This window comes from Sander lucioperca, chromosome 17 (assembly GCF_008315115.2).
Source record: "Sander lucioperca isolate FBNREF2018 chromosome 17, SLUC_FBN_1.2, whole genome shotgun sequence".
In the NCBI taxonomy this organism is placed as follows: Eukaryota; Metazoa; Chordata; class Actinopteri; order Perciformes; family Percidae; genus Sander; species Sander lucioperca.
Genome location: NC_050189.1, coordinates 8,925,783 through 8,937,841, shown reverse-complemented (window position 1 = coordinate 8,937,841; position 12,059 = coordinate 8,925,783).

Genomic DNA, 12,059 nt, shown 5'->3' with positions numbered 1-12,059 from the left:
AGTTTATATCCAAACTCTTAATCAGTCCTATTTTTATTTTATTGTATTGTTTGGCAGTTAAAATCTGTTTGTCGCAACGACAGAAGTGTGCGTTTAAGTTCTTGAACGTCTCACTTGTTTACTTAGTTTTCAAAACGCCGTAAAGGACTGAAAAGGAAAGGAGCAACTTCAGATGACACGTCCCAAAACACTTTACACTGGGTTGAGGCTTCGAAGACAACACTATTTTCTTTTCCTGTCTTTGCTACCCTTAAAGCTATAGTGCGTAGTTTCTGTCTCCCCCATGAGGAATTTTAAGTAATGACATCAATTCTGTCGGTGCATCCACATGACACAAGCCTTCCGTGAACGCGCTTCACCCCCAGCCCTCCTCCACACAGTTGCTAGTAGCCAAGGAGGATTACAAAAAAACATGAACTCTTCAAGAGGTAATTATCTTCACTTGAGTTTCTGCGCGCGAAAGTCGCCGAACGGCACCATTTTCTAAACATAGCCATGCTGAGAAATACAGAGAGAGTTTTGTCCAGCTGCTAGTCTTAATTAGCTTTGTATCAACTCATTTGGCTTGAATGTAACAGACGTTCATTATTATCAAAAAGTTACGCACTAAAGCTTTAAACTCAACTAATCTTCATGAAAGGAAGATGTTTTGCGTGGTGTTAAATCTGTTTTGAGATCGATCCACTTTGTTTCCATCAATTCTACAATTTTTTGAAAGTCAGACAACCTAGTTTACAGGTTATATCCATGCCCCAGCAGAAACTGTGGACTCTTATAAGCTACCTTCATGTATTTACCAAGTGATGTGTTCATATTTTAAGCTTTTTAATGAGTTTTCATTTATTCATCGTATAAATCGACACAAGCACAAAAGCGCATTATTTGGGGGATAAAAGTCCACAGCTTCAGTTCGAAGCAGGTTATATCTGTCTTTTAATGAAATGCAGTTTCGTGGAAATCATTGGGTCTCAAAACTGTAAATGTGTCTGTAATCAACAAGACTGGTTGAACATTTTGGCTGAAACGAGGCTCTTTTTTTCATTTAAATATTATAAATATTATTATTATGAATGTCTGTTATCTTCTTTTTCTTAGATGTTTCACTTGTTTTTGATATATTTCACTAATTTACTAGTCTATCATTCATGTGTAGGCAGCTCTGGAAAGCCTATTCAAAGATTGTTTTGGTTCATTTTGGGAGTATGTAACGAGAGATGATGTGTACATAAATAGAGATGTTATTATTATTGGAATATAAATTGCTTGCTTGAAATAATCAGCAGACCTAGATCAAAAAATGTGGATGTTATGTCTCAAAATACTTTTTATTCTGGTAATAAATCAATATGCCTGGTGCTCAAAAAGTAACAAGCTCCACCCATCTGGCATCCCAGGCAGCCTAAACCAAACAGCCCCAAAGTAAATTAACTCATATTTAATCTGACCGGTCACACTATAGTACACAGAAAAAACTGACTGATTTCATTAAGATACACTTACTATGAAGAGAACTAAAAGTTATCCATACAAGAAACTGCTGTGGAGAGAGAAACTGACCAAAACTGTCCTGCGTATCACTGTGTTAAAGGAAAAATCCACTTTAAGTACACAAAAATCAACTGTTGGTTGGTTCTTCTTGTCTCTCAGCCTTTTATAGTTTGGTGTTTAGTTTACTTTTTCATGAATAACTAGTCAAATGTAGATGATTTGGTGGCACCTTGAGACATTTTGTTGATAATCACGATGTTGAAGAGCATTAAAAGATGACTATTTGCTTCACCAAAACATTTATTTCAGTTTCAGAAAGTATACTTCAGTAGCAAGCTTTAAATGGGTCTTCTATAGAATTTGAAAATCTTTTTTTTGTTTTGTTTTTTTTAAATACATTTTCAACACTGGTTCCATTGTAATATCTGTGTTCCAGTACTGATACCAAATTATTATTAAATTGATAACTTTAGAGTCCTGATAGGCTGAACAGCCGATATTGGCATATTACGGATGTATTGGTATTGCGTATAAGTCCAAATAATACACAACTGCAGTTCAGAAATGGCAGTGATATGTTTGAGGTTGTTTAGAAAGTTGTTTCAGATCCACATCATTTATTTTTCATTAGTAAAATGTTCCAGTCAATACATAATCTTGATCAGAGGCAAGAGAGAAACAAGCAAATGTATTGTCTTTAATATCGGTAAAGCTAAATAACTTAGTTTTTTTGGGGTTTTAAAATAATTTCACAAATAAGGTGAACATTCTGAAGGGTCTTTGTATTTGTCTACAATAATGAAAGTAACCTAAATGAATTACAGCAAAAGTAACGTTATTACATTATCTGGTCAAAAACAACTATTAATCAGACCGAGCATTTGGTGTTGAGTTTCAGTACTTTATGTAGTGGATTCAAAAATCACATTACTTAGATACTCATGCCACATTAAACTGGTCATCAACATTGTGATTATTCACCTAATCAGAGGCTTGAGGACATTGTTTCAAATCAACAAACAATAATTTGTTGATTTTATTTATGATTTAAAATAGAATGTCATCTGCAGAGAGTGAGAGCTTCTTTCTAGCTTACGCTAACATTAACCAAACAAATAACAGATGAAATCTCTCAGATGAGAATCTCCCTATTAGATATTATGGGAAAGTAGATGAGATGGATTGGGAGAAATCGGAAGCACCAACATTTTATCACCAAATAACTTATTAAATAAAGTGACATCTGTGGGTGGATTTTTCCTTTTAACAATTTCAGTTCTGTCTTCTGAAATGTCCCTTCAGGGCTTCGGACGTCCACATCGTCCCCTACTTTTCACTCATGAAGAATGTAAATGTTTTGAACCCAGTATGTGACGGGCGGAAAATGACTCAATGTGTCATTAACACTGATAATGTACATTGTAACTAACTCATGTGCAAAGAGACAGCAGCCTAACGGACAACAAACCTAATTATTTATATTATTCTAAATAAACTAAGGATTAAAACAGTTCCACGCCTTCAGAAAAGATTCAAACTCCTGGGGCTTCTCAGCTTGCTACGAAGGGATCTGAAGGACAAAGAATTGGATCCTTCTCTTGAGTTGTCAAGTGTTTGTGTGGGCTGCTGCCGCTGCACATACTGCTGTCTGAAGTTCATTCTGAATACATGTAGATGCAGTGAAGTTTGGGAATGACGGCTGGTTCTATTGGTGCCCAAACTGTTTGAAATAAAACAAACTGGTTTTTAAGATGGAACGATCTCGACTGTCTTCTTTATTTCTATGTTGTCAATCAAAGTACGTAAAGTTTGTACAAAAGATTTAGACCTGGAAGGATTTAAATTTAGTTTTGATGACGCTAGTTTAAAGTTGGGTTTATTAAAGTGAATAGCATGACTTTTTATTTCAAACAGGAATTTTCTACATCACTAAACAGCTGCTAGAATTTTTTCTATAATGCTTCAGCAGGTTTGGGGGAAGGTGCAGTAATTCCAGTCCAGTATTGTGACTATCTTTCTTGTGATGATTAGTCCATGTTCCTAGTCAATATATTGTATATTATACTATATTTTAATTCACATTGCACTTTGAATATTATAGTATAAAGTTACGAAAAAACGTCATCATAGTATGAGCATCAAGTCTGAAGAGTATTACAAGAAAAAAGTTGCTTCATCAACAAAATGCAACCTGAAAGTATAATCTGGAGATGCTGCTCATAGCTGAAAAGAATGCTGCAACTTCCCCTTCATGTTATTTGGGATAGCAATATTTTATCCAGATATTGATAAAAGTGACCACGTCGTATTATATGTTTCCAGACGTATTCAGTAGGGTGGGTGAACTAATTAAAGTCAATATTTACAGCGTTTTGTATTACACATTTTATGGCAGTTCTTATTCTTTCATTACTTTTGCAAAAAATTCACCTTAATGTGTTCCTTGCTAGTTTCATATAAATGTATTAGAACGTAGAGACTATTGACATATTGTTTTCGGTTGAAAAAGTGCAGACTTCAATGTGTTTTCCCCACTTCTGAAAGTAAACCTATGCCTTTTGATGTCATAATATGCCATGATGATTTTATGGCTTAACTGACTTTTTTTAGCCTAAAGTACAATACTATGACTTTTTAATATTATTTTTTTTTCAACATACTATACTATGACTTTTCGATGACATTTTTGGACATACTAGACTATTACTTTTTTATGAGCTCTTTCTAATTACTACACTATGACTTTTTTTGTCATGCTATACTATGACTTTTTTTCTGACTTTTTTCGACATGCTATGATGATTTATTATGACTTTTTTTCAACTTACTTTACAATGACTTTTTTGACATACTATATACTATGGCTTTAAATTACCTTTTTCAACATTCTATACAATGGCTTTTTTTCAACATGCTGTACTATGACTATTTTATGACCTTTTTCTACAGCTGTGAGGTTTTTTGACATACTGTAACTTTTTATGACTTTTTTCGACAAACTATAAAATTCATTTTGTAGCTTTTTATAGACCTTTTCTACATACTATGGCTTTTTTTTTTCTTCGTTTTTTGACTTTCTATACTATGACTTTTTTTTACGATATACTATAATATGACATTTTATAATTTTCTTCGACATACTATACTATGACTTTTTTATGACTTTTCAACATACTATACTGACTTTTTATGATTTTCTTTGACATGTACTATGCTTTTTTTTTTACATACTATACAATGACTTTTTTATAATTTTTTTCGACATACTATACTGACTTTAAGACACTATACTATGACTTTTTTCAACATACTATACTGACGTTTTTATTACTTTTTTCGACATACTAAACTATGACTTTTTGACTTTTTTCAAAATACTATACTATTAATTTTTAACATACTAGACTATGACTTTTTTCTGAATTTTTTATACAGCTATACTATGACTGTTTTATGACTTTTTTCCACATACTATACTATGACTTTCTTCAACATGCTCTCGAATTCTCGAATCTTTTTTTATTTTATTTTATGATTTTTTCGACATGCTATACTATGACTTTTTTGAAACATACTATAGTATGACTTTTGCTTCGACATACTATGCTGACTTTTTTGACATATACACAAGTTTGTGTTAATCTTCGGAGGCAAGACGGCGAAACGCAAATATGACCTGGAGTATTTAAAATGTGGATTTTCGTACATTGAGGATAAAAAAGGGACAAAACCCCCAGTTTGTGACATGTAATTAAGTGCTTGCACATGAGAGCATGAAACCATCCAAAACATTTAAATATGTGTATTTATGTTTTAAAAAAAGATGACGTACGTGTTTTCGAAGGCTATTTTTGAAAAATCAATTTGCGTGGTTTGAATTCTATAAAAGTGGGTGGCGTCTTAATGACCATTTCTAACATGTTATACAATAACCTTTTGTGACATTTCTATGGCAGTGTTCTATCAGTTTTTCATGACATTTTCTTTGACATACTATACTATGACTTTTATTGTGGTACAGAGGAGTATTAAAGACAAAATCAAAGCCATCCTGGACAACCCCACCAATCCTCTTCTATTGATGACAGATGGCAGATGGGCAGCTCATTCAGCCACCGGACCATTCCACCCAGGTGCAAACCAGAACTCTTCAGGCGCTCCCTTGTACCAGCTGCTATCAGATTGTACAACAACAGTGGAAACCACGGACTATAACCCCCGACATAAAATAAACACAGACCCATTTCTCCACAGTGTCTGGTTCACTCGAGACCTTCACCTCTCCCTTTCCACTCTCTCTCTGCTGATTATATACCTTGCCATCCTGTTGATATATTCTTGTTATATACTACTATATTACTATATTTTATTTATTTTATTGACGTCTATGTTATATTGCTGTACTATACTGCACATTATGTAATATCTAAAACTAAGTTATGCTATATTATACTATTATACTATACTATACTATGTTATATTGTACTATATTACTACACTACTACACCTTATAGTATGTCTCATATTCCATACTCAATCATTATGTACCATATTATACTATATCATGTTTATATGTTACATTGACTTTTGCATTTTATTATATTATATACCGTTACTAAATCATATCCAATATTATACTGGTGTACACTGTTAATAAATACTATTGCTGATATTAATCACATCGCTGTCTCTTTACCATATCATTTGTCTCCAAATAATCTTGTATAGTTTGTTTTCTTATTTTAGTAAGTAAGTAAATAAAGTTTATTTCCAGAGCACATTTAAACACAGCTTAAGCTGACCAAAGTGCTGTACAAAGAAGCACCAAGGTCCTGATAAAAACATTAAAATGTTAAAATAAAAAGTAGAAACAAAACACACATACAGAAAAGCCTCCCAATCAACAACAAGCAGCAATTAATTATATACATGACAGAATGAATGCTTAGTGTGTTAAAAAGGCCAGAGAGTAAACGTGTCTTTAGCCTAGATTTAAATACAGAAATAGAGGGAGCACATCTGATATGATTATCTGATGGTTCCACAATTGTGGAACAGCAGCTGCAAAGGCTCTGCCACCTTTTAGTTTAAGTCGAGATCGGGGGACATAGAGGAGAGATTTATTCTCAGATCTAAGAGACCTCAGGGCTGAGTGCCTTTGAATAAGATCTGTGATATAAGATGGTGCCTTGCCATTAAGAGCCTTGAAGGCAATCAACAGGGTCATAAAGGTCCAATGGCATGAAAAATTCACTTTGTGAGGTTTTTCAACATTAATATGAGTTCCCCTAGCCTGCGTATGGTCCCCAAGTGGCTAGAACTGGAGATAGGTGTAAACCGAGCCCTGGGTATCACAGAAATGGCACATCCTAAGGAAAGCTCATTGTGGGACTGGCTCTAGTGGCTGTAAATCTGCACCAAGGCTGAATTTCGGGAAAGAGACTTCAGATACAGTATTAGGGGACCACTAAGGCCTATATAAAAGCATCCAAATAGCAGCATGTCATAGGACCTCTAAACTGGATTCTAAAGTCGACGGGTGGCCAGTGAAGAGAGGCTAGCACTGGGTAATGTGCTCATATTTTTTAGTACCAGTCAACATCCTAGCTGCATTTTGGATGACTTTTTGACTATGACTTTTTTCCACTTTTTTCGACACACTACACTATGACTTTTTTCCACTTTTTTCGACACACTATACTATGACTTTTTATGACTTTTTTTGACATGCTATACTATGACTTTTTTTCGACATGCTATACTATGACTTTTTTCAACATGCTATACTATGACTTTTTTTCCTCTTTTTTCGACATACTATACTATGACTTATTTCCTCTTTTTTCAACATAACTATACTATGTCTTTTTTCCTATTTTTCGAGATACTATACAATGACTTTTTTCGACATGTTATACTATGAATTTTTTTCCACTTTTTCAACATACTATACTATGACTTTCTTCCTCTTTTTTTTACTTTTTTTCCTCTTTTTTCAACATACTATACTATGACTTTTTTCCTCTTTTTCAACTTACTATACTATGACTTTTTTCGACATACTATACTGTGACTTTTTTCGACATACTATACTATGACTTTTTTCCTCTTTTTTCGACATACTATACTATGACTTTTTTCGACATGCTATACTATGACTTTTTTTCCTCTTTTTTCAACATACTATACTATGACTTTTTTCCTCTTTTTTCAACATACTATACTATGACTTTTTTCGACATACTATACTATGACTTTTTTCCTCTTTTTTCGACTTACTATACTATGACTTTGTTCCTCTTTTTTCGACATACTATACTATGACTTTGTTCCTCTTTTTTCGACATACTATACTATGACTTTTTTCCTGTTTTTTCGACATACTATACTATGACTTTTTTCGACATGCTATACTATGACTTTTTCCCACTTTTTTCGACATACTATACTATGACTTTGTTCCTCTTTTTTCGGCATACTATACTAAGACTTTGTTCCTCTTTTTTCGACATACTATACTATAACTTTTTGCATCTTTTTTCGACATACTATACTATGACTTTTTTTAACATGCTATACTATGAATTTTTTTCCTCTTTTTTCGACATGCTATACTATGACTTTTTTCCTCTTTTTCGACATCCTTTACTATGACTTTTTTCGACATACTATACTATGACTTTTTTCCTCTTTTTTCAACATACTATACTATGACTTTTTTCGACATACTATACTATGACTTTTTTCCTCTTTTTTCGACATACTATACTATGACTTTTTTCGACTTACTATACTATGACTTTTTTCGACATACTATACTATGACTTTGTTCCTCTTTTTTCGACATACTATACTATGACTTTTTTCGACATACTATACTATGACTTTTTTCGACATGCTATACTATGACTTATTTCCTCTTTTTTCAACATAACTATACTATGTCTTTTTTCCTATTTTTCGAGATACTATACAATGACTTTTTTCGACATGTTATACTATGAATTTTTTTCCTCTTTTTCAACATACTATACTATGACTTTCTTCCTCTTTATTTACTTTTTTTCCTCTTTTTTCAACATTCTATACTATGACTTTTTTCCTCTTTTTCAACTTACTATACTATGACTTTTTTCGACATACTATACTGTGACTTTTTTCGACATACTATACTATGACTTTTTTCCTCTTTTTTCGACATACTATACTATGACTTTTTTCGACATACTATACTATGACTTTTTTCCTCTTTTTTCGACATACTATACTATGACTTTTTTCGACATACTATACTATGACTTTTTTCCTCTTTTTTCGACTTACTATACTATGACTTTGTTCCTCTTTTCGACATACTATACTATGACTTTGTTCCTCTTTTTTCGACATACTATACTATGACTTTGTTCCTCTTTTTTCGACATACTATACTAAGACTTTGTTCCTCTTTTTTCGACATACTATACTATGACTTTTTGCATCTTTTTTCGAAATACTATACTATGACTTTTTTTAACATGCTATACTATGAATTCTTTTCCTCTTTTTTCGACATGCTATACTATGACTTTTTTCCTCTTTTTTTTTTTTTTAACTTTTTTTCCTCTTTTTTCAACATACTATACTATGACTTTTTTCCTCTTTTTTCAACATACTATACTATGACTTTTTCCCTCTTTTTTCGACATACTATACTATGACTTTTTTCCTCTTTTTCGACATCCTTTACTATGACTTTTTTCGACATACTATACTATGACTTTTTTCCTCTTTTTTCAACATACTATACTATGACTTTTTTCGACATACTATACTATGACTTTTTTCGACTTACTATACTATGACTTTTTTCGACATACTATACTATGAATTTTTTTCCTCTTTTTTCGACATACTATACTATGAATTTTTTTCCTCTTTTTTCGACATACTATACTATGACTTTTTTCGACATGCTATACTATGAATTTTTTTCCTCTTTTTTCAACATACTATACTATGACTTTTTTCGACATACTATACTATGACTTTTTTCCTCTTTTTTCGACATACTATACTATGACTTTTTTCGACTTACTATACTATGACTTTTTTCGACATACTATACTATGACTTTGTTCCTCTTTTTTCGACATACTATACTATGACTTTTTTCGACATACTATACTATGACTTTTTTCGACATGCTATACTATGACTTATTTCCTCTTTTTTCAACATAACTATACTATGTCTTTTTTCCTATTTTTCGAGATACTATACAATGACTTTTTTCGACATGTTATACTATGAATTTTTTTCCTCTTTTTCAACATACTATACTATGACTTTCTTCCTCTTTATTTACTTTTTTTCCTCTTTTTTCAACATTCTATACTATGACTTTTTTCCTCTTTTTCAACTTACTATACTATGACTTTTTTCGACATACTATACTGTGACTTTTTTCGACATACTATACTATGACTTTTTTCCTCTTTTTTCGACATACTATACTATGACTTTTTTCGACATACTATACTATGACTTTTTTCCTCTTTTTTCGACATACTATACTATGACTTTTTTCGACATACTATACTATGACTTTTTTCCTCTTTTTTCGACTTACTATACTATGACTTTGTTCCTCTTTTCGACATACTATACTATGACTTTGTTCCTCTTTTTTCGACATACTATACTATGACTTTGTTCCTCTTTTTTCGACATACTATACTAAGACTTTGTTCCTCTTTTTTCGACATACTATACTATGACTTTTTGCATCTTTTTTCGACATACTATACTATGACTTTTTTTAACATGCTATACTATGAATTCTTTTCCTCTTTTTTCGACATGCTATACTATGACTTTTTTCCTCTTTTTTTTTTTTTTAACTTTTTTTCCTCTTTTTTCAACATACTATACTATGACTTTTTTCCTCTTTTTTCAACATACTATACTATGACTTTTTCCCTCTTTTTTCGACATACTATACTATGACTTTTTTCCTCTTTTTCGACATCCTTTACTATGACTTTTTTCGACATACTATACTATGACTTTTTTCCTCTTTTTTCAACATACTATACTATGACTTTTTTCGACATACTATACTATGACTTTTTTCGACTTACTATACTATGACTTTTTTCGACATACTATACTATGAATTTTTTTCCTCTTTTTTCGACATACTATACTATGAATTTTTTTCCTCTTTTTTCGACATACTATACTATGACTTTTTTCGACATGCTATACTATGAATTTTTTTCCTCTTTTTTCGACATACTATACTATGACTTTTTTCGACTTACTATACTATGACTTTTTTCGACATACTATACTATGACTTTTTTCGACATGCTATACTATGACTTTTTTCCTCTTTTTCAACATACTATACTATGACTTTTTTCCTCTTTTTTTGACTTTTTTTCCTCTTTTTTCGACATACTATACTATGACTTTTTTTCCTCTTTTTCAACTTACTATACTATGACTTTTTTCGACATACTATACTATGACTTTTTTCGACATGCTATACTATGAATTTTTTTCCTCTTTTTTCGACATACTATACTATGACTTTTTTCGACTTACTATACTATGACTTTTTTCGACATACTATACTATGACTTTTTTCGACATGCTATACTATGACTTTTTTCCTCTTTTTCAACATACTATACTATGACTTTTTTCCTCTTTTTTTGACTTTTTTTCCTCTTTTTTCGACATACTATACTATGACTTTTTTTCCTCTTTTTCAACTTACTATACTATGACTTTTTTCGACATACTATACTATGACTTTTTTCGACATGCTATACTATGACTTTTTTCGGCATACTATACTATGACTTTTTCCCTCTTTTTTCGACATACTATACTATGACTTTTTTCGACATACTATACTATGACTTTTTTCCTCTTTTTTCGACTTACTATACTATGACTTTGTTCCTCTTTTTTCGACATACTATACTATTACTTTTTTCCTCTTTTTTCGACATACTATGACTTTTTTTCCTCTTTTTTCGACATACTATACTATGACTTTTTTTCCTCTTTTTTCGACATACTATACTATTACTTTTTTCCTCTTTTTTCGACATACTATATTATGACTTTTTCCCTCTTTTTTCGACATACTATACTATGACTTTTTTCTCTTTTTTCGACATACTTTACTATGACTTTTTTCCTATTTTTTCGACATACTTTACTATGATTTTTTTCGACATGCTATAATGACTTTTTTCGACATGCTATACTATGACTTTTTTTCCTCTTTTTTCGACATACTATACTATGACTTTTTTTCCTCTTTTTTGACTTAATATACTATGACTTTTTTCGACATACTATACTATGACTTTTTTCGACTTAATATACTATGACTTTTTTCGACATACTATACTATGACATTTTTTCCCCTTTTTTCGACATACTGTACTATGACCTTTTTTCGACATGCTATGCTACGACTTTTTATGACTTAAGTCATACAGTTGACTGTTTTAACCACATGCCAAGCAAGCATATTTTTTTTAGAAACTGCAATAATTTAGGTTTCACAT